The sequence below is a fragment of the Lissotriton helveticus genome, chromosome 2_1 (genome assembly GCF_964261635.1).
Source record: "Lissotriton helveticus chromosome 2_1, aLisHel1.1, whole genome shotgun sequence".
NCBI classification, from domain to species: Eukaryota; Metazoa; Chordata; class Amphibia; order Caudata; family Salamandridae; genus Lissotriton; species Lissotriton helveticus.
In genome coordinates this window covers 252,095,377-252,118,674 of record NC_136059.1, presented here as the reverse complement: position 1 = coordinate 252,118,674, position 23,298 = coordinate 252,095,377, and positions in this window count along the sequence as shown.

Sequence of the window (23,298 nt, the reverse complement as noted above, 5' to 3'; positions counted from 1 at the left end):
GTCCACTACAGAAAGTGATTTTTCCAAATTAATACGGTCAATTTCCCGTATTCTCTCTGCTGTTTCAATTTGAGTAACCTTCCAGGCCTCATTGTATGCTGCATATACAGAGGCTGCTATGAAACGCTTTTGACGCTGTTTGCGTGGTCCCATAGTGAAATCACGCAAGTCAGCACCATCAGTAAGTAAAGTTAGGTGTTGCTTAATTTCTGCCAGTGTGGAAGTTTGTAGCCATTGAAGGCATAATTTGCCCACACTGTAGGTGGTTATTATCCCTGGGTGATGTCTTTGAGGATATCTAGGGTCTGGCCTGGTCATTTTGAACCCCTGTGTTTTGTTCAGGAATCTGTCTTGACAGTTATTAGTATCTGTGGGCCAGATCAACCACTGTTTCCAATCAGGATGTGTTCTGTTTTGGTTTAATATATGGTTTACGTCTATCTCTTCATCTGTATCAGAGTTATTGCTAAACATTGTTGGCTTTGGAATAGACGGTTTATTTAAATCTTTGATTTTGGCTAAGCCAAGACAGGTGGTCTGTTGAACAGTGTCATTTAAAAATATCATTTGTTCTGGGATCATGCAGGCTCTAAACAAAGCTTCTATACCCTGTACTTGCCAATCTTTTGTACCCCAAACACTTTTCAATTCAACATTTTTGTCCCAATAATCAAATCCAAAGGTATTCATTTTTTCAAAGAATGAGTCTGAATATAACAATTTTGTGTTGGTTATCATGGTCTTGGTCCCTGTCTTATTTGATAATTTAAAATAAAATGCTTCAGCATTACTTGTGTTAAAACCTGAAAAATATGAATATTTGTCGTAAACGGTTCTTGAGCTCCCTTTTGGAGGTGTTGCACAATGTTCCCATTGATTATAGTTTAAAACATTTCTAGGTTGTGCAGATCTATGTAAAAAATGGTTACCATAGTGGTTATAACAGTACATACTATCATAATTGGTAGAACCCTGCAAATAATCATGTTTGGTAAATTTAGCAGACATTACTAAATCAGACATCATATTATTAATGCTTTCGAAGTCCCAATCATCAGCAAATGAGTTTGGTTTTACAAAGTCACTCAAGGAGATCTTAATTTGGTGTGGATATTTCAGGATCTCGACCGGACCATAAATTTCATAGTCAGTGTTGTCCCAGGCTACCCCACCAGGTATCGGATTGGCTGTGAAGTTGGCTGAAGAAAGTTCTCTTTTCTCGACGTGTGAAGATGTGTGTGGTTTGAGGATCAAGTTGATTTTCTGACTTGCTGTGTCCATTTTTGCATATTTTCCCTCAATAAAGCGTCCCAATGTTAGTATCATGATGAGCCAAAGTATGAGGATAAATGCACCAAAACCCACCCAAAATTCAATCCATGGAGAAATCAGATATGTTTCTTTCAGTTGTTTCAAAAGTTCTTTAGCTTTATTTTTAAAGGTTTTTGATGATGGCTGTGTCTTTGATTCACTGAAGCCTTCAGAGGAATCATCGAAGTTTATGAAGTAGCCGGATGCAGTTCTGTCAATTGTTCCAATTGGTTCAGGATTTCTTTTTCTTGCATTTTCACTTGGTACTTCATTATAGATTGGTGTGTCCCTGCTAAATGTTTTTATTTGGGTTTTCAGAGGTCTGAGTTCTATTGCATTGTTGCATAGTCCTTGTTGTTCTTCTGTAGGCGTTTCGAATGTGATGAGCCTTTTCGTTAGGACCTCTGTACTGGTAGCAAACCTAGGTGTTCTGCTACTTATTGGGAGTCCACTTGGCCTACTGTTTGTTATTGGCCACATGTTGTGGTTTTACCAGGTCGATTGATACAACTCGGTTCTCCTTTTTTCCAGCAAGTGGCGGTAGTACAACTGATCTTGTCCCGTTGACAGACAAGACAGGAACTGCTTTTCTGTAAGAAGGCCCAAATTCCTTCTTTACCGCGATCTTCTCCCTGACTAGATCCCCGACTTTAGGAATCCAGACAGGTCTTGCTGGGACAGGTGGTGGTTCTTCAGTGGTTGTTGGCTGTTGTTTCAACTTTATGTTGCTCAGGTCTTTTCTTGTTTTGTTTAAGTCCTGCAAAATAGCCAAACGGTCTTTGATATCAAAGCTTTTTTCTTTCACCACTGAAGTCTGACTGTCAAGGTCAGAGATAATCATCCTAGTTCCGAATAATAATTCGTACGGACTGAATCCCTTCAGAGAATTTCTTGGCAAGTTATTGAGACTACGTTGGACACTTATTAGATGTTTGACCCACCCAGCTCCCGTACCTAATATCCTTTCCGTTATAGATTGCTTTATGCCTTGGTTTTTTCTTTACACCATCCCGTACCCTCAGGAAGGAAGTGAGAAGATTCCCGCTGGGCTATGCTCATTTGGCCATGTTTCCCCTCAGGCTGGAGGGCTAGAGTGAAAACAATGGTCAAACGTAGCATGCTCTTAGCGTATATGCCATTTAGACTCGCAAATCTTTGTATAACAGTCCGGACGTCAGCCGAGTGCTGGTGATCTACATTATAAGTGGAACTAGCCTGTATAAGTTAATCGCAACCCTTCCTTTTTACTCCTGATTTTTCCTGGAGTAAACCGACGAGGTATTAAACTGTTTCTCTCCCCACTGCGATCTCTGTTGCAGTTTGGGCAGTTTTTTACAAACATGGTGTGACGCAGGCTCATGCCTGGCCACCAGTACCGCGATTGTAATTCTTCCAGAGAATCTTTTAGTTTGAGGTGTCTGAGACCCTCGCCCATATGTGCGTCTGCGATTAACAAGTTTCTCCTGTCCATGTTTGGAATCACTCTATCCCCCACTCCAGGGATTCGAGCAAAAGGGACGGAGTTTGCATCGATTATGTATGTATAATTGAGTGGATAGTTGATCGGTAACGCTGAGCAGTCGCCTTTTGATGACGTTTTCACTGCCAGCACTGTTTCACCGTCAATGTATTTTAATGTACGCTTTTTTCGATCTACGGGAGCCGTTTTAGTTGCTGCCGCTGTGGCTGTTTCAGCCAATGAATTCCCTGCAACGTGAACGCCATCACGCTGATGACTCAGTGAGTGTGTCACGTGAGTCTTTGGTAGTTCTTTTTATAAAAGAGCTATTTGTTCCCAGAGCAGTTTCTACTTTATTGGTGCATCTGTGTCATCTTTGTAACCGTTTTGAATCCATGTCTGCAAATCCTTGTTATATGATTTGACGCAGTTATATGAATCTGACACTATAAGTGTCGGGAATTCGCGATCCGCATTATCTAGCGCCATTTTCAATGCTATTATTTCTGTTTGTTGTTCAGAATTAGTTTCTATTGAGTGTGTTTTTGTTAATAGAGGTTTTAGTTTACCTCCGCGCCACACTTCTTTTGTAATCCCACATGTGGGGTTGTATGCTTGTTCTCCCCAAACGGGAGGTTGAGCATGTCCGTCTGTATAAATTACACAGGCGTAATGTCGTAAAGGCAGAATGTCGATTGGCAGAGGATATGTTTCTTCATATTCTAGATTTTTTAATTCTTCTAGTTCTGGATCAAGGTAATAGTATACTTTGTCCGTTGTGATTGAATTCACCCATTGTATCCACTTTGGATTCAATGTTGTTGTTGGTAAATTACACGGTGTTGTTAGTGCCTCAAAGGCTGATTCTGCTGTTCTGACTGTGACATGTCTACCGTCAGCTTGATCTTTTTCTCTAGCTATTGCGGTTTGAACTGCATGAACAATTTTTTCTTTGTTGCTGAATTTCTGTTCAGCTTCTGTGTACAAGTGTGATTTGAATGCAATTGGTACCTTTTCTCCCTCATTAGAGGTCAGGTATGTGAATCCGCATCTTCCTGGGATGACTCGAATCACAAGATTGCGTGTGTTATCACGTGTTTCTAATTTTGTTTTAATTAGCATGTCTGTTTGTAGGGATCTCAAAATTTCTGTGTGTATTTGAGTCCAATTGGATCTTTTAAAATCTGGTTTTATCAGATCATAAAGGGGTTTGACCCTTTCTGCGTAATTTGCAATGTATGTTCTTCCGAAATTTAGGAAGCCTAGAATCGACTGTAGGTTTTTTAGTGTTCTAGGTGCTTGGATTACGGCACATTTCTCTAGGAAATTGTCAGCCAGGCTTTTGCCTTCACTTGATAACTCATATCCTAAGAATAGGACTGTCAGATGGGCAATTCTGGATTTTTTAAAGTTGAATTTGTAACCCTCTGCTGCGAACCCAAGTATTATGGTGTTCACTCTCTTCAAGTGAGTCTCCAAGTCATCATCTGTTAAGTAAATGTCATCGACATAAGATAATGCTTCATCATCATATAGTTGTAGTAATTCTGTTACTCTCGCTGAGAATACCCCCGGGCTGTTCTTGTACCCCTGGGCTAACCGACAGAATTGTTTTTGAGTGCCATTTATTGAGAATGCAGTTAAATATCTGCTCTCTGGTGCTATGTTTTGACAAAAGAATCCATTAGAGATGTCTAATGTTGTTTTGTATTTTTTGCGCACTATGTTATTCATTAGTGCAGCACTGTGTGAGTTTTGCACTGCAAAAGTTTTGCAACATGTGTTAAGGTGTCGGTAATCCAAAACTAGACGATATGAATTGTCTGGTTTGGAGACCGGAAACAAAGGGTTGTTCATTTGTGAGGTGCAAGTTTCAATCACCCCCTGGTATTCTAGCTGATCTAGTATTTCATTTACCTGTTTTTTAGCTTCTTGCTTAATTGGGTACTGCCTTTGTGCAGTTGGTTGTGATTTTAACTGGATTTTGTGAGGAGGAGAGTTCTCATCCCATCCTACATGATTTTTATATAAGGCAGGAGCTAAAGCCACTGCCCATTTTCTGGCAAGTGTGTATTTTTTATGAATCGGGATATGATTCGAGAAGGCAGGCATAATTACTTCTTCGCCATGAGGGCACTCCCTTACAAACTCTGGTGGCCAGTCTTTTTCAGCTAGAAGGATATCATAGCCCTTGGAGAGATTATCCCAAAATAGTTCCCTTATTTTCCTAGTCTTATCTCCCTCTATACGCAATGTTATTTCGTATATTTTGTGAGGTTTGCTAACTCTGGTGTCCGCAGTTTCCACTTGAAGATATTCATTCGTGTCCACTGTCTCCAGATGATTCATAAGGACTTTGCGAGCTATGCTCACTTCTGCTGCGCTGTCTAGCATTGTCTGAGCCCACTCTCCGTTTTTCAGTTGTGTCCTCAGTATTCTCGGCATTGTTAACTACCTTGATACTGGCTACCTTCTTTTTTGGAAATTGTAATTTCTTTTTTAGCTGAGCAGGTTCCTTGTCTTTGGACTTGGTGTGCTCTTCTCTTTGTTCTGATCGTCCTCTTCTTTCCGATTTCTGCGAGGAAGTCTGAAAAGATTGAGAGGGACGTGTATCAATGTCTTGATATCTATCAGGCTTTTTTATATTATCCCTATTTCTAAGGTTATATCTTTTCCCAGAGGGGTCACTCTGGGGTGACCTGTGTCTTTGGTTCGGAGATTTCTCTCTTCGCCTAGGAGACCTTCCTCTGGACTGGAATTTCTTTTCTTTAGGATTGGATTGTTTGTTTCCATCCCAGTTCTTTTTTGGTGAATTATTATTAAAAAATATTTTTTCTGGACTTTCAGTCAGTTGTGGTTTTACTGGTATTCCACCTAAACTATCTCTACCTAGTTCCTCATAGGATTTTTCTATGATTCTGGCAATTTCAGCTGGTTGGTCTGCTATATCTGTCTCTTTTAACCTCTGGCAGGTCGCCACGTTTGCTGCTTCTCCCTTTATGTTGGCTAATAATATAGCCGAGACCTGCTTGAAGTCTTTTAGTAATTTCATACCAAGAGTTAAAGCGGGTTCAGGTCCATATTCATCTTGAATTTGTTTTAGCACATCTGGTATTACCGAAATGGATGGAACACCGTGCGTTTTTGTGTAGATGGAAGCAAAGACTGTACCCCAAGTGTCACAGTCCTCAATGTGTGGTGCGATTCCCATTGGAAGGCAGATAGTCAGAATCCTGTGCTTTTCTAGCGGGGTGGTGTCAGGAAACACCGCCTCTATTTGGGTGATTTTTTGCGCTAGCCAGAATGGTATTTGTTCCCGTTTAGCCGGTACTTTACCTAGGCAGGATTGGATGTTCTGTGGTGTAATTTTATTTGTGTTCCCCTGGTGAGGGGTCAGCTGTGGAAGTTTAATCGCTGGCTGAATTGTTGATGTCCGCATCACATACTGAACTAATTGTCTATGAATTTTTAATAATTGTTTTAGCTGTGTTAACAGCTCTGCTGCAGACATCCCATTGATGTCTGGATGTGGTGTGTATCTGGCTAGGACCGGCCACGTTGCTCCTGGTCTACCTAAAGGACCGAGCCTGGTGATGTGATTGTTATGTTTTAGGGCGCCATCAAATAAGAGCAAATGCTCTTGAAATTTGAGTGGTACTTCCACCTCCTCGAAAGGAGTGTACTCATTAGGAGGTTCCTCTATTTTGTAATAGTGGAAGTACTTTGTTACAGCATTTGCTGCTGGAAAATGTATCCATGAATAGTATACCTCTGTCTGCCGATATTCGTGTGCCTCAATTACAAATATGACTGTGCCACCTCTAGGTGTCAGTCCATTTTCTATAAGTTTCAGGGTTATAGATCTCCTTTTGATGACCGGGATGAGTATTATATCCCCGTCCGCATCTAGTGCTGCAGCATCAGCCGCTGCGAGTTCAGCTGCTAATCTAACTGCCTCTCTTTCTTCTTCATTGTCTGACATTTTACTGTCCTGAAGGTTATTTCTTTTGTTTGCAGATCAGGTTTCTTATGGAAACAAAGATTAGATGCACAATATTTTGGAACAGTGTATCCTTCAACGTTGACTATACCAATAACCATACATAGGAGTTCCCTCCTGCGAGGTCTGGCGGATATAACCTTTCACCCACTCCAGACGTCTTTGGAGTATTTGGGAAAAGGGGTCTGAGTGAGAAAGCACGACTGAGTTACTCTAAATGTCTTACGTTAGTTTTATCGCCCTTTCCAAATGCGTTGGGCGCCATGTAGTGTAGTTCCTATCATCCCAATAGGCTCTGCGCATTGGAATAATACCTACAGCAGTAAAGGCCTAGGCCAGACGTTAACTAGGTCTACTACTGTCGATACTAGACTTAAAGTTTTGGGTTTGCCAGCTTAGCTCAGAGTTCACTAGAAACTTTCTCGAATGTTCAAGGAGGACTTAACTTCCCTGATTAGACAAGAAGGGATTTAGTTTCTGACAACCATAGAACATGACAACTTTGCTCTCCCCTAATCAAGAGTATATCTCGAGAGTCGTGTGAACAAAAGGCAATTTATTTTACTCAGTCAGTACGTGCATTCTTAGTCTCATCAGAATGTAGAGAAAAGGAAGAGACGGGCGTGTTCAATAAAAAGGTGTTATTTATTGATCAGTCTCTTTTCTCATACAAGAGAAATGGATCGATATTATTGCAATACTTATAGCTAAGTAAAGTGCATACATTAAAAGCAATAGTATAAAATAATACTGTAAAAACATTGATATGGTTTCTAAGCCATAAGATGTTTTAAAATGAATAAAATATATTACATACACATATACATTTGACTAAACGTGCTCAACTGGTGTTTCTAGATACGCCTACCCCGTGTACCTGATCTAGGCCTAATACGTGGGCGGGAATAGAAAGTTACAGTTTAAGTTAAGTTTGTTTTTGCCAAGTGAATAACTAAAGAATTCTCTGCGAGGGGTTATTCAGTTCTGTACCTGGAAGTTAGGATGAATGAGGAATGGTATCTCTCTCTCTGGTCTCGATATTCCAGGCTGCCTGCGAGGGCTACCCAGAAACGCCGGTGCTGGATTCTCGGCAGGAGAAAGCAGCGCGTCTCTCAGCGCGTCAGGAAGGCGGGGCTGCTGCCAGCGGGGTCTGCTCTGCTCTTGGCTTCGGCAAGTATGGCTGCTCCGTCTCGTCACCACGCGTGTGTTTGCATAGGGCAAGATCGGTAATATTTATACCTTTAAGGTGCCGAGATTGACGTAAGGATGGACATAGATACGTCAATAAGGATGTCATACGACTTGCTCGTTAGCACATTCTTTTACTGAAGTTCTCGGTGAAATCAAAACAATGGCCGCAGGGTTTTGCCCAGGTTGTCATAGGTTTGATTTGTTATGAGAACTCCGTATGCCTTATCAGGGGCTGGAGGAATATCGCTTGTCTAATTAGATCGCAAGCGTTATGACCTAATCAGATAACACGTTCCTGTGCCGTAGTGTGACGGCGTCAGATAACGGTATCTGCATCATGGGGGTTTTCTGCCTCATGGGCTGACTGCTAGTTAACTTGTTGGTTTGTTTAACTAGAATAGGGTCAGGAATAGGGGGATCGATTCAGAACCTATAGGAATACATGACAGAGCAAAATAGCAATGGATTAAACCCAGATATGTGACTGGGAGTGAATGTTTTGCCATTGTGCAACCTTCCGTCCATCAATTGTTGTTTTTGCATTTGTCACATCGAGTGGGACGGGTATGCTCAGACGTGAGTCCCGTTATCTCCATGCCACTGGAATCAAGCTATCCTGGCTGATGAAGGCTGATAGCCAGATACCGGTCCTAGGATGCTTGATTCCGGTCCAGGGAAGACATGGCTTGGCAGTTTGGGCTGGACTGTTCCCATGAGGCACAGGGTCAGGACTGATTTGCATATGGCCATGTCTGAACTGGGGTGGTGTGGTGAGAAAAATAATGATGGATTAAACTCAGATCTGTGACTGGGGGTGAATGTTTTGCCATTGTGCAACATTCCGTCCATCAATTGTTGTTTTTGCAATTGTAAATGACAATGCCTTTTTATTTGTCTGTGTTAAAAACAAATACATAAATATAATGCATTGTCATTTACAATGACAATACCTTAAACTCTCGCAAATGCATGACCTATTGCATTGCAAATGCTTGTAATATATGGTGTCTTCTTTGAAATAAGAAATGTTCCTGGACACTTTCATTTGATGTCCTTGGAATTCGCAGCATCTCTTGCCCTGGCTCCAAGCGTCCTGCATGAACAACGCCTGGGTTACAAGTCCTCTGTGTGGAGTTAGAGTACAGCCTATTTTGGGTTGCAAGTGGGAAAGTTTTCAGCTCCCCCTCCCCCATAATGCCACTGATGGCCCATTCAGGGGCACCTTATCAATCTATTGTGTGGCAGTCTGGGAGAAATAAACAAATTACAACTGCCATCTATTACCAGTAATGTGACCCAGGAACAGCCACCAATAAAAGTTAGGGCAGGAAAATGCCAACTTTCTAAAGGCTCCGAAAACAAAGCACGGTTCTCGTGCTCATGGCTGTCGCAACTGCGAACGCCGGGAACATATCCCACCAAAGTTTCCAATTCATCCCGGTATTCCAAAATCCACCAGTATTCACTTGGTTACGCCAACCATATTTTGACATTTCCTTAGTACTCTTCATCACGACGGAGAAAGCGTAGCTCAATCTGAAAACTTTACTGAACCTTTCCAACACCGACTGTATGCCATTCTGGGCTTTCTACACAGATACGCTCAAATTGATCACAGAATAATTTTTGAAGAGGGCACGAAGTATTTATATCCAATGCATTTCGAGCCCCTAAGGCTCTTCATCAGGGAATTCTAAAACAACAGAAACAAAAGCAAATGACATAAACAGTTTCACTGATTGATCCTAAATCATATGTGCATGTACTCTTAATCTAAAACTAGTATAAACACGTAATCCCCTAATTGCCCTCTCACATACAAATCATACACCTGACAAAACAAAACAAAAAAACAAACTGTCACTGCTCACACCCAAGCCTCAATTACCCAAACCAAACTAACTATGCCTGTTAAATTCATTCTCACCCTTTCAAAATCTTCATACTCCCCGTCCCTCTCACTAACCACCTCCCTCCCTTTCTCCAAACCCCCAGTGCTGTGCTCTAAAATTAAGCATTATGCGCTTGACTAAACCCTCATCCTTTTCTCCATGAACCCAGTCCCTCCTGTCATCCTTCTTCTTAACCCCATCTCTGCTCTTCTCCCTTGCAAAAAGCGATCTGCCTCAATCTTACCTCCTCATGCTTCTCTCCTTAAACTCGCAAGTCACTCTTGCTTCCTTTCCAATGGACCATGATACCTCCCTCTTACTCGGTGACTCATTTAATAGACTAGAACCGAAGATGTTAATTACTACCATCTGTAAATTACTACCACGTTCGTGGTGCGACAGCCATGAGCACGAGAACCGTGCTTTGTTTTCGGATACTTTCGTATTTTCTGTGATGGGGCGGTTCACAGCAACTGTTCGCATGCACTACTCTAATAACATTTAAAACATGGTTTAATTTCAAGGGAAGGAGTGCATGCTCAAACATTTACAACTTTCTAAAGGCAGCATTTTCAAAACTGCAACTTAAAATCCAACTTAACCATTAAAGACCTTTACCACAAGATGGGCTGTCAAGCAAGCACTAAACACCAGCAGAATGGACTGCGGCAACAGTCTCTAGGCCGGAATCACCAAACAACTCCTACACAGACTCCAGACCATCCAGAATACCACTGCAAGAGTCATATTCGACAGCCCATGCATGCACTCTCATCACACTACACCTCAGTAAGCTTCACTGGCTTCCCATTCACATTTGCAGCCAATTAAAACTTCTCACGCACACATACAAAGCCCTACACAAAACAGAACCAGAATACCGGAACAGCTACATACGCTTTCAATAACCCACCAGACAACTAGGCTCTGCCTCACCCGCACACGTTCCCCGCATCGGCAAAAACAAAACTGCATGCCGCTCACTCGCCTACATTGCACCCAAGAACCCTCAGGCAACACATCAGTCCTCACCTCACTTCTTGAGTTCTGCAAGAAGCTGAAGACCTGGCTCTTTGAATAAGCACCTCAGGGATCACAAACTAGCACAAAAGCCCAAGCATCTGGATAATCTCTCAGGCGATTATTGCGCTAAACAAATCAATATAACATAAAATAACAAAGAGGATTTTAAATTACAATTTCTCAGACACAAAACATTAAATGTCCACCTGTTTCCAATAAAAAGTTAGCACTTATTAAATGTAATAAGACAACCAAATGTTATCCTGTGGGAGAGGTTGGCCTCATAGTAGTGAAAACGAATTTAAAATGTTTCATTACCAGGACATGTAAAACTTGAAGATGCATATCCAACATTTAATTACAATGCATTCTGCCCTATGGGCTACTCAGGCCTACCTTTGGAGTGATCTAAATGCAAAGAAAAATTGGGGTTTAAGGCTTGGTACGGGGGTTATATTGCCAAGTAGAATTGTCAGTATTAAACTTAATCCAGGCTGCTGCAATGGCAGACCAGGGACAAGTTTTAAGGGGCTACTTAAGTGGGTGGCACAATAGGAGCTGCAGGCCCACTAGTAGCATTGAATTTACAGGCCCTGGGTATGTGGTATACCACTTTACTGGTGACTTATAAGTTCATTAAATATACCAAATAAATGCTAAGCAATTTTAACATGTTTTAGGGAGTGAGCACAAGCCTGTTTAGTATTTTTTACCAGCGATAAAGTGTACAGAGTGCTAAAGCTAACAAAAACAAATTAAGAAAAATAGGAGGGGTGATGCAAAAGGTTTGACGTGACCCTGCAGAGAGGGCCAAGTCCAAAACTTCTGAAACAAATGTATAGCTTGGGGTCCTGATGAAGATATTTGCCAGGCCTACACACCACCATTCTTAAATCTTCCATGTAAGCCACAGCATTAGCTGGAATGTGAATGAAATGTACTTGATTCGTTTTCGTTCAAGTGCAATTTTAGTTGTAAATTGGCAGCCTTTTACAATGTTTTATTATTTGCACCTGCAAACATCCAAACACTATTCTTTGTTAAAATCCAACATCATGCTTTTTATTCCAAACGTTGCAGGAATATATATTAGTAGTCAAATATTGGGATATGATGTCTACAACGTTTATGAAAGAAGTATGAAATTATGAATAATGATTTTAAAATGCGATAATTCGACATTTCCCTTAGTAATTACTTAATTTTTCAATTGGTCACTTTGCTATAAAATCTGTTTGAACAAGACGACAAATCAATATTGTGGCATCTTAGGAGTTTAAACATTATAGCAATGGTGTCGCAAGTAGAGCAGCGTATTGCCTTTAGCCACCTCTATCGCTGTTTCATAGGATCAGGCCTTCGGTGCAGGCCATACTAGTGCATTTGTCAAGCCACTGCTACCAGCCGCCAGGGTAGCTCCATAAAGTTCCAAAAGTCACACTGATAAAGCAGTAATCTAGAAATATCCTCTTATATCTGTGTATTGATTCTCACGCTTGGCAGCTCATATTGGGGATGTATCTTGATTATCAGAAACTATCATCCGCGAACGCCTAGAGACGCGGCAAGGATGACAAACCGGTCATCCATTTCCGTTACCAAAAGGTCAATCCAATACCAACTATGCTTGTATTCCGGCCAGGAGATGGCTCTTCCATCATGGCATTCTGTTCTTACTGTCTTGTCAGCTCAGTAACAGCTAGCTGGCTTTAGTACCTTCATGTTCTCAACCATCTCCCGGTATTGATGGTGCAAATTAGGTGGAGCAGACAGTAGCAGAGCAGCATTACCTTACAACAGATGAAAAGCATCGTCCCAGGCAATTAAGAGGCTTAGTCACAGGATGAAAGGATTCAAAGGAGCATTCAGCCATTCAAAGCCGAACAAAATGGCGGCGTGCACTCCATGACGGCATGGTTTGAAAAATAGCTGGCTAATGTGAACCACTGAGCGCCACAAAACCCCTAGAGGTGTACATTCACTAAACAAATAATAAAGAAATAAACAAAATAAACCATGTTATTTCTTTTTCTTATTTTGCTAACGAAAAGGAATTTAAAAAAACCATAACATCTCAAATGAAGTGCAAACATGAAAATTGCAAGGCTAGGTTACCCAATTTAACAAAATGAAGGGAGAAAATGCCACATTTACCAATGGGAATTATATGTAGATGCTCGTGTTTTTTTAGGGGGTGGGGGGGAGGTTGGGGGCTTATATTTCCTGAAAACGCTATCTTCATTCCTCAGACAGTGAGACCATTCATACATTGTCCTTTATTTAAGGTATAGGATACAATGAAGCATTTTAAAAGTGTCAAGTCAGACACATTTCAGTAAAGCTTTTATAATATGTTTGCTGCTTACATTTGGATACATTTTTGCCACAAAGACCCTAGCATCATATATGACTGGCCTCATGTGCATGTAGACCCGTTAAGGGAAAAGGATAAGCAAAGCGTCTAGCCTAAACAAGAATGCAATACATTTTTATTGTTTTTTTATTGGTTTTTTTTAAACATGCATAATGCAAAAATAACAGATAACAATATTTTTAAAAACCCCAAAAATAAAAGAGTACAAGACAGCCCATATTTGATCAGGATAAAGGCTGTCACTTAGAGTACTGCACAACCAACAGATGAAATGAGGGGACCATTGCCCCATGGGTGGATGGGATGACACTGAACTAGACCAATAAGGAAAAGAGCTGGTCAAAAGGCTGTGAGTGCCTGCATGTGTCAGAGCTAATGTGATTTCTAGTCCGGATGTTAAAATGTTTCAATAAAAAAGTAGTCAATACAAGGAGACAAGAGTAAATAATCAGAAAAGGGAGAATAATAGTGGAACGAAAAAGAAAGTGAGAGAAAGAGAGATTGACAGGGAGTGAGAAAAAGGAACTGTTAGAAGTGGGGGTCTCTAGTTGGCAGAGGTAGGTACCACTGTCCAAATAGGGACCCTTGCTTCTAGTCAGGGCAAGGAGATAACCCTCTGAGATAAAACCGGCTCACCCTCTAGGTAGCGTGGCACGAGCAGTCTAGGCTAACCAGAGGCAGTGCGTAAAGTATTTGTACCAACACTCACAGTAACACAGTGAAAACACCACAAACTGACTCCACAACAGTTTAGAAAAATAAAGGTATTTAATCTAAACTACACAAGACCAAAACGACAAAAATCCAACATACACAGTTCAAGAATATGGTTTCAAAAGAGTTCTTAAGGTTGTGTTAAAATTCTTTAGGTTGCGATAGAATAATCCACAGATGCGTGAAAAGTTCACAGTTGCGTCACGTTTACTCACAGTACCTTTTAGTTGCAACAAAGTTCCAAAAGCAGAAGCTGGTGCGGTGGAAAAACAAGCGATGCGTTGCTCCTGAGACCCTGGGGAGGCGATGCAACAGCCCAGCTGCAGCAGCGGGCGTGTTGTGATGAATCCGGTCTGTATGGGGAGGAAGGCCACTTGTATGGATTGCGGTGCGTAGGTTCAGTAGGAAGTTTGTTCTCGCAAAGGCACGATGCGACGATCTCGTAGGGGCTGCGACGATCTCCGGGGCGACGATGCGCGGTCCAGCGGTGATCCTCTCTCTCGCAGCTGCTCGATGCAATGATTCTGCGACGATGCTCGCAGCGACGTGATGCGGTCCGCAAGCAAGCGGTGCGGCGATCTCACCCAGCCACGACAGGCTCTGCGACGACACTCGCAGCGATGTTCGACTTTCCCGCACCGGTCTGGTGCGTCCCGCAAACGAAGGATGCGACGGCTCTGGCAGCGGCGTCAGGCGCTGCGACAATCTCGACCTTCGTAGAGGCGGGAAACTTCTCGCACTGTCGGGGATGCACTCCGCAAGCGAGCGATGCAACACTTTTCAATAGCAAAAGTCTCTCAAGCTTGGTTTCAAGCTTCCCAGCACAGGTACAACTTCCAGAGGCCCCACAACTGGATCAAATAATTTACAACAAGGGGTGGTGATGGACAGAGTCTCTGAATTAAGCAGAGTACTCTCACCCAGTCAAGAGATCAGGGCTAGATCCAACACCGTTTTTTAGCTCATTGCACCATCCCAGTTTCAGAACCTGGCTGTATGCAAATTAGTCTGTCCCTGGCCCAGTGCATCATGGGAACAGGGCAGACCAGACTACAAAAGCCAATTCTTACACTGGGAAGGAAACAAGCTTCCGGGGACCGGTTTCTGCCATTTCAGGCGTCTTCGGCCCGGCTTGCTTGAATCCTGATGGTGCAATGAGCAAGGGACTCACATCTGAGTATACCCTTCCACGCTTAGGGTGGACAAAATAATTTACAACAAGGGGTGGTGATGGACAGAGTCTCTGAATTAAGCAGAGTACTCTCACCCAGTCAAGAGATCAGGGCTAGATCCAACACCGTTTTTTAGCTCATTGCACCATCCCAGTTTCAGAACCTGGCTGTATGCAAATTAGTCTGTCCCTGGCCCAGTGCATCATGGGAACAGGGCAGACCAGACTACAAAAGCCAATTCTTACACTGGGAAGGAAACAAGCTTCCGGGGACCGGTTTCTGCCATTTCAGGCGTCTTCGGCCCGGCTTGCTTGAATCCTGATGGTGCAATGAGCAAGGGACTCACATCTGAGTATACCCTTCCACGCTTAGGGTGGACAAAATAATTTACAACAAGGGGTGGTGATGGACAGAGTCTCTGAATTAAGCAGAGTACTCTCACCCAGTCAAGAGATTAGGGCTAGATCCAACACCGTTTTTTAGCTCATTGCACCATCCCAGTTTCAGAACCTGGCTGTATGCAAATTAGTCTGTCCCTGGCCCAGTGCATCATGGGAACAGGGCAGACCAGACTACAAAAGCCAATTCTTACACTGGGAAGGAAACAAGCTTCCGGGGACCGGTTTCTGCCATTTCAGGCGTCTTCGGCCCGGCTTGCTTGAATCCTGATGGTGCAATGAGCAAGGGACTCACATCTGAGTATACCCTTCCACGCTTAGGGACAAAATAATTTACAACAAGGGGTGGTGATGGACAAGAGAGGCGGGAAACTTCTCGCACTGTCGGGGATGCACTCCGCAAGCGAGCGATGCGACACTTTTCAATAGCAAAAGTCTCTCAAGCTTAGTTTCAAGCTTCCCAGCACAGGTACAACTTCCAGAGGCCCCACAACTGGATCAAGCACTCTAGGTAGGACAGAACTCTCTCAGCGGAGTTCAGGGAAGCTGGGGGTGAAGTCCTTTTTGTTCCTGGGACTTCAGAACAGGGAGCCAGCTCTTCTCAGGCCATTGGAGATTCCTTCAAGCAGGGGACACAGCACACTAGCAAAGTCCTTCCCCTCTCCTTGGCACCAAAGCAACAGCAGGTCAGTCCAGCAGAGCAACAGCAGGTCAGTCTTCCTTCTTCAGTTTCAGCTTTCTCCTTGGCAGAGGTTCCTTCTTGATTCCAGGATGATCTAATTTTCTGTTGTCAGGGGTCCTGTACTTATACCCCTAAAGTCTTTTTTCTCTCTGTGCATGTGGGCCCTGAGCCCGGTCTGAACCAGTTCTGGGTGTTTCCTGAGTACTTTGTTTTGCTGGCTTCTTCTTTCCTTTCAGAGTGAGGGGCAGGGTCGTCAGCCGCCCAGCAGGAGGTGGTGCCAGCATCGTGGAAGGCAGGCACAGCCCTATTCAGGCCCAGGTGCTAACTCCTCCCACAACTCCAGTTGCAAATGCAGTCATTCAGCCTATGGCTGACTCAGCCAGCCTTCTGGGGAATCCCAAGCCCCTGTCACTCTCAAACCAGACGGTCAATACACAAACAGGCCCAGGCACGCAGAAGGGTCAGACAAGAGAATAGCAACTTTCTAAAAGTGCTGTTCTCAAACACAGGATTTAAAAACAACCTTTCCTAAAAGATGTGTTATTAAATTCAGAGTTCAGGGATACTAGATACTTATGTCCTATCTTGTTCCTATGGGAAGAAATACTGGAAGCCACTGTAGCCAGCATCCCCCATGTTAATCTATGGAGCAAGATAGCCTTACAATAGTGAAAACGAAAATGGCTGCCATTCACTAGCAGAGCATGTCACCTGCACTAGTACATGCTCTACCTTTTACATACACTGCACCCTGCCCAGGGGGGTACCTTGGGCCTTCCATAGGGGTGACTGATGTGCACAAAAAGGGAAGGGATAGGCCTGGTCAGTGGGGACACTGACCAGGAGGACATGGCAGTTTCTAAACTGCACACAGGCACTGCAGTGTCAGGCCTGAGACATCATTTTAGGGCTACTCCTGTGGGTGGCACAATTAGTGCTGCAGGCCCACTAGTAGCATTTGTCATCACCAGCCCTGGCACACCCAGTGCACTTTACTAGGGACTTCATGGTGATACAAATATGCCAAACATGTATATCCAATCAGAATAACAATTTACATAGGGATCACTTACACTCTGGCACTGATCAGCAGTGGCAGAGTGTCCAAAGCATCTAAACCAGCAAAAACGAAATCCAGCACAGCATAAAAAATACAGGAGGTAGAGGCAAAAAGATAGGGGGAAACCACGCCAAAGATGCCAGGTCTAACAGGAACGGGTCAAGGTGATTTTTATAAATAATCACAGCATTTATTAACTTAAGATCCTAACAGGTTTCTTGTGCACAGTACCCGCTGACAAACTATGATTGTGCAATGATGACTGATATAAATTCTTTCATTTATGAATGCCCGGTCATGTTCATACAGTGCTTCATACATTCATTTGCCCAGTCACGGCTGCTCCCGGGAAGCAGCAGTGGGGCGGGTAGGGGAGGGGTGAAACGGGTTCAAAAAAATCACTTACCCCCGCCTCTCCTGCGTCCTTTTCTTGGCTTCTTGGGTGAAACATGAAGCAGGAAACTCCAGGGTTCCCACGCTCCCCGCAACCAATCACAATGCTGCAATACAGCATTGTGATTGGTCTGAGCACCATGACACTGCGCTCAGCCAGGGGCTCGAGGGGTGGGCATGTTCTCCATGCAGACTGTAATGCATCCTGCAAGGAGAACAAGGAAAGTGCGCATGACTGTTTTGGGTAGCCCGAGAGGGCCGGCCAAACAGTTGTTGCGCACTTAGGAGGGTTCTACCACTCCTCTCTTGTGCTGTAGCCCCGCCCCCTCATGCAATCTGCCTCAGAAGGAGCGACAAAAAAAATGAGAATAACGTTATATTATTATCATTTTATTGTTTCCTTTCTTTTGCGGCTTCAAGGCAGTTGGGTTACGCTCCTACGCCTTAGCAATGGAGCCGCCACTGCATTTGACCCTCAACCTGTTCTTAGACACTATTTGAAATGGAGATACAGGGAGACTGTCAGACTCATTTCGTGATTGGCGTGCCAACCCCTATATTACTGCGGAGGCAGAGATACCATCAACATCATCCCAGCATGGCCTGCCAAGGCAAGAGTTTGCCAATAGGATGCTTGCCTTTCTTCTCCTGGAGTGGCAGTCACATGTGTGGTGGCAACCCCTTTGAGGGGAAAAAACTGACACAGTACGGCTGCATGCATTTCGTCTGGGTGGAGCTCTGCTGAATTACCGAAAAATTCTGAGATATTCCGCGAGCAGCCGGAGTCAGACAATGGCAGCATCAGCGCGCCGGTAAACTCTGCTCTGCCAGCAGTACGCTGACATTTTGCAGAACTCCACACTCCAAGCGGAGTGTCAAAAACTCTGTGAACACCGCCAGCGGAGTGGAGTTCACTGCCCACCCCTAGCCATGATGCACCTGTTAGCACTTTTGCTAAATATAGCCTCCTAGAGAGGGCATTTTTGTACAGCAAAAAACTGTTCTGTATGCACTGCATTTCTTCTCCCAGTACCTAAAGGGCATTTTTGGTGAACTTCTAGTGACTGTTCACCTCTAAATAAAGTCCTGAAAAACTTGCTCAACATCAGACAAGGTGTCAAGTGACATTACTGCCTATTGAATGAGGGAAACTACGCAGGAAAATGGGTAACAACTTGACGCCTGTTTTACTGAATGTTTTACCCAATACAGGGCTTCACTTTAATTTTGTCAAAAATACTCCAGAAAAGTTGGAATGTCCTAATGGGAGACTTTCCATGGAGTGTTACAAACAGCTGCAGTATCTTGCAGGAGCTGATGCAGTAATAGGGAGGAATAAGGCGCGACGTTAATATCACACACCTGCTATAAATCGAGCATCATTTTTCTGCGAACAGAAATGTACAGAAATGGCTGACAAGAATGATGTTTCCACCAATTACTCCCTAAAACTGAGGCCACTCCAAAATATTGTGTAAATGGCTATGGGTAACATTATTACTGGCTACACAATTTTCCGAATGATTTATGACCCACTGTAAATTATGGCACTAGACCATATCGAGGTGATATAGATTATATGGATTACATTTCTACTGTATTTTAAAGTTTGTCCAAGAAACTGGATATCAACTGTGGGTGACATTGTGGACCATTTGTTTCTGCATCTCTTGTTTCGCAGCTAAAGAAAACGTAAGATATTTTCCAAAATGTCCAGAATGTATTTCAAAAGGGGATGATGGACGGAGCGTTTGAGCAAATCAAACACTCACCCCCAGTCAACCAATCTGGGTTTAATCCATCACCATTCTTTAGTTCACTCAGCCACCCCAGTTCAGACATGGCTATATGCAAATCAGTCTGACCCTGTGCCTCATGGGAACAGTCCAGCCCGAACTGCCAAGCCATGTCTTCCCTGGACCGGAAACAAGCATCCTGGGACTGGTTTCGGATTCATAATCCTCATCAGCCAGGCTATCTTGAATCCAGTGGCCAAGTGAACAAGGGACTCACGTCTGAGCATACCCTGCCAACTTAGGGCGAACAAAGCGATACAAAAGGGGATGATGGACGGAGCGCTTGAGCAAATCAAACACTCACCCCCAGTCAACTGATCTGGGTTTAATCCATCACCATTCTTTAGTTCACTCAGCCACCCCAGTTCAGAATGTGTTTGGCATTGCTGTCACATATCCTGGCAATTTCTGGAATTGCTTGACGAGTTGTAGAGAAGAAAAAGGTAGGGTAACAAGACATTTTTTCCCACTTTACCATTTCACAAATGAATCAATAAAACGTGAAGACATACTAACACCTGGTGAAAACCAAGAAATTCATCCATCACATCTCAAAACATTTACAGCAATGCGTGCTGGTTAATATTTCACATACGCAGTGGTTACCACCTGCTATTGACAAGTGTTACTTTTCAGCGTTATTTACAGGAATGTTTTTGAGTTATTTGGATGGACCCTAATTATACTGAATTTCCACAGGTGTCTAGACAGGTGGCAACAGTAAATATGTTGTGGTCGATTCACAAAAGTAATCCCTTCTTCTGCACACCAATCAAGTCTACTCTGGAAGGGGAGTAATGCCAGCGTTTGTTGGAGTAAATTTACAGTTCTTTTCGTTGTTGAAAGCATAGAGAGAGAGGAGTGTAGGATACAGAAAATTGTACATGTTTTGTGGGTGTTCCCACACATTTACAAGGCAAACTACAAAGTGGAAAATCTGCTTACACTTTCCTTGTGAGGAAAGTACAGCTGCCCATAAATGGGTTTGCACCTGCTCTTAACCCCTTTGTGAATTTCTGATAGACGTAAAAAAAATGTAAATTTGGTCATAAATATATGTTTACAGCTGAATTTACGTTTGCAAATATGCCCTTTTGCGCTCATTCCAATAAATACAGGGCTTTGCCGGAATATTTTAAATGGAGACCTAGTGTTTTATAAAGTACAATATTTCTTTAATATTCTTTCCAACAGTTTTTTTAAAGGGAAGAAGTAAGATTGTCTTTCAGTGACATTGTCCTCGTGGTCTCCTCGCCTGATTGCTAAACCCCTTCTCTGCGCCCTTATCCCGCTTCAAGCTAAAAACGCCAAGACTAATTTCTTTTTTACTTGCTATAGTTCAGCTCTCTGCGACAACCTTTTGTATGCATGTAATCCATTCTCAATTCTTCCGTAATCAGGGGAGAGACGTCCCCTAGGGTTAGGACCCAGCTTGTCAAACCTAAAAAAAAAGGCAGGGCAAATCCGCAAAGGTAATCAGCATATCTTCCCTCCTCGCTGCCTGTGGAGCTATTAACTAATATCAGAATGTCATCTTTCTTTGTACGTATTTATTTTACTGCGCAGGAAGTGGCGTTATAAACATCCCCACTGTCAAAACTTGTCACCCTCATTACCTCTAGGCGGGCTCCATCTCGGTTATTCTAATTTCATAGTTTCTGGAATTTACAGCCGCTGGAAATTGAGTACAAAATCCATTATCATTTGTATATTTTAATTATGCAAATGAGGCAGCTCAGCTGTGCTGGCCTGGACCTGCAGGGATGCCTAGCTTCATTCTGGGTGATTACAATTTATCCAGTCGAGTCACTTTAATTGTAACAAGCTAATTACATTGTATCGTTTGGCTTTAACAAAAGGAAAGAGAAGACAGATACGCTTAATGGCCCGGGCCCCGGAATGACAGGGCGCGCGCGTGACGCTTCCGCTTCAGGACGGTGAACCCCCGGGTCGGCGGAAAGGCCCGGATGTTTGTGTGGCATCCTGTGCACCGACCTCCCGAGCATCCTACATTGAGTAGACTTCTATGTCACAGAAAGGAGGTAATTGTTCAATGCTTAGTAAAACAAAAGCCAATATAATGCACAGTTTTAAATGAAAGCAAAAGGCTTTTCCATAAGCCGCGGCAGAGGCGGCGGGGTGGCCTGCACTGCCTACAGATAGCCCGGGATTGTCTGCCCACCTGGGCCCCTCCGCTGCCACGCGCCGTGGATTCTTGCCAAAGGCACTCCATAGGAGAAGTCTGTAGGAAAAAAACGTGCCCTTACTAATGAAGCGCCGGAAGCAATGGGTAGCTTTATTTCTCATCTCTGTTATTCCAGACAAAGTAGGAAAGGGGAGGAGGGGAGGCTAGCTCACTCTGCCCCCCTCTTCACGTGCTCCCTAGTCCGGTTCTACTATACTCTCTCGCTCGTCTCCTCCTCCCCCCACACACCCGTTATCGTTCTCTGTCTCAGTTTATCTCAGCACAAACCATTAAACGCTGCATTGGAATGGCTTCAATATTCAAATATTACTTATTTATTTGTTTTTTTACAGTGTTCTAAAGTGTCAATTTAAACAAGCACCGCATACGAGTAATAAACCTATAAAAAGGTAAAGCATTCATATTGTTATCACAAACACTAAAAATAATGAATAGGAAGAGAACTGCCTGCATTTATGTATCCGTACAAATTAAAAAATGCAATTTTGAGGAGAAAGTATTTATTGATGCCGACATAAAGTATTTACGTAGCTTTCTGTAGATACACGGAAAATAACTTTAATCAATTTAAAACTTCAGGTCTCTTATGGAAGGCAAAACTGGGGTTTTCTTTGACAACATTTCGAAAGTCTTGACCCCGTGTTTGTCCCCCAAGCTCTGTCCCATAGTACCGCCCTTCATGACCTCCCCGTCAAGGTCGTTCACCCCATGCAGACGACTAAGGGCCAGTCTTCGGGAGGCCAAGTACCGTGTTCCAGTGTCCTGATGCCATGTCCAACACCCAAGGTAATTTCTTTAAATTAAGAGCTTCATGGTTGGTCTCTTAAGAGAATGGTTAAAAATGTAACCTTCAACACCGGTGATATTAGGTCAGTATTGTGATCCCTAAAGACCCCTAAACTCACTAGTGCAAGATTAATCATCCAGGACTGCCTACCTAAGGCTAGCACAATTCCCAAAGCCCGTCTACATGACCAAGTGTCCCAAGGCCATTTCAACTGGGCCAGCCCCTCAAACTCTTTGACTTAATGCTTGACCCTTAATTTGGAGCAGGGTGTCTGTGAACTCAGACTTCACACCCAAGGAAATAGGGTGAAAGTGAACATTACCATCACATAGTGGTATGTCATATCACAAAAAGCTTTATAAGGACATACAAAACGGAATCCTACTCTCTACAGAAATGTAAATTTTACTTTGACAGCAGGGCTGCTGGTTCCACCACACTTACTACGAATGTTTTTGGCATGTGCTGGCAAATGCTCTTGCCAGTCATAGGGGAAATTGGAAGATGTGAGGGAGATTTGGTTAGCAGGGATGGTAATCCTGGGCAAATGTGTCCCACAAAGCCGGCCCACACAAGTTTGACTCTGCAAGGCATGGACATCTGAGCAGCTAGTCGCTGGCATGCAGATGGTCGTATTTGTATATATAATCATTTGAGCAAAATATAGTTCTGATCATACTCTGATATTGACGTGGGGACAAGGGACAATCAGTGTTGCAGTTCACATGATAGAGCAGAAAAAGGTACTGAATGACAGGCAGTGGTTGTGTTTAGGGTGATCTGACTTATGGGGAGGCTGTGGGACACGAGAGGTGAAGATGAGAGACAAGGAGCCGCGTG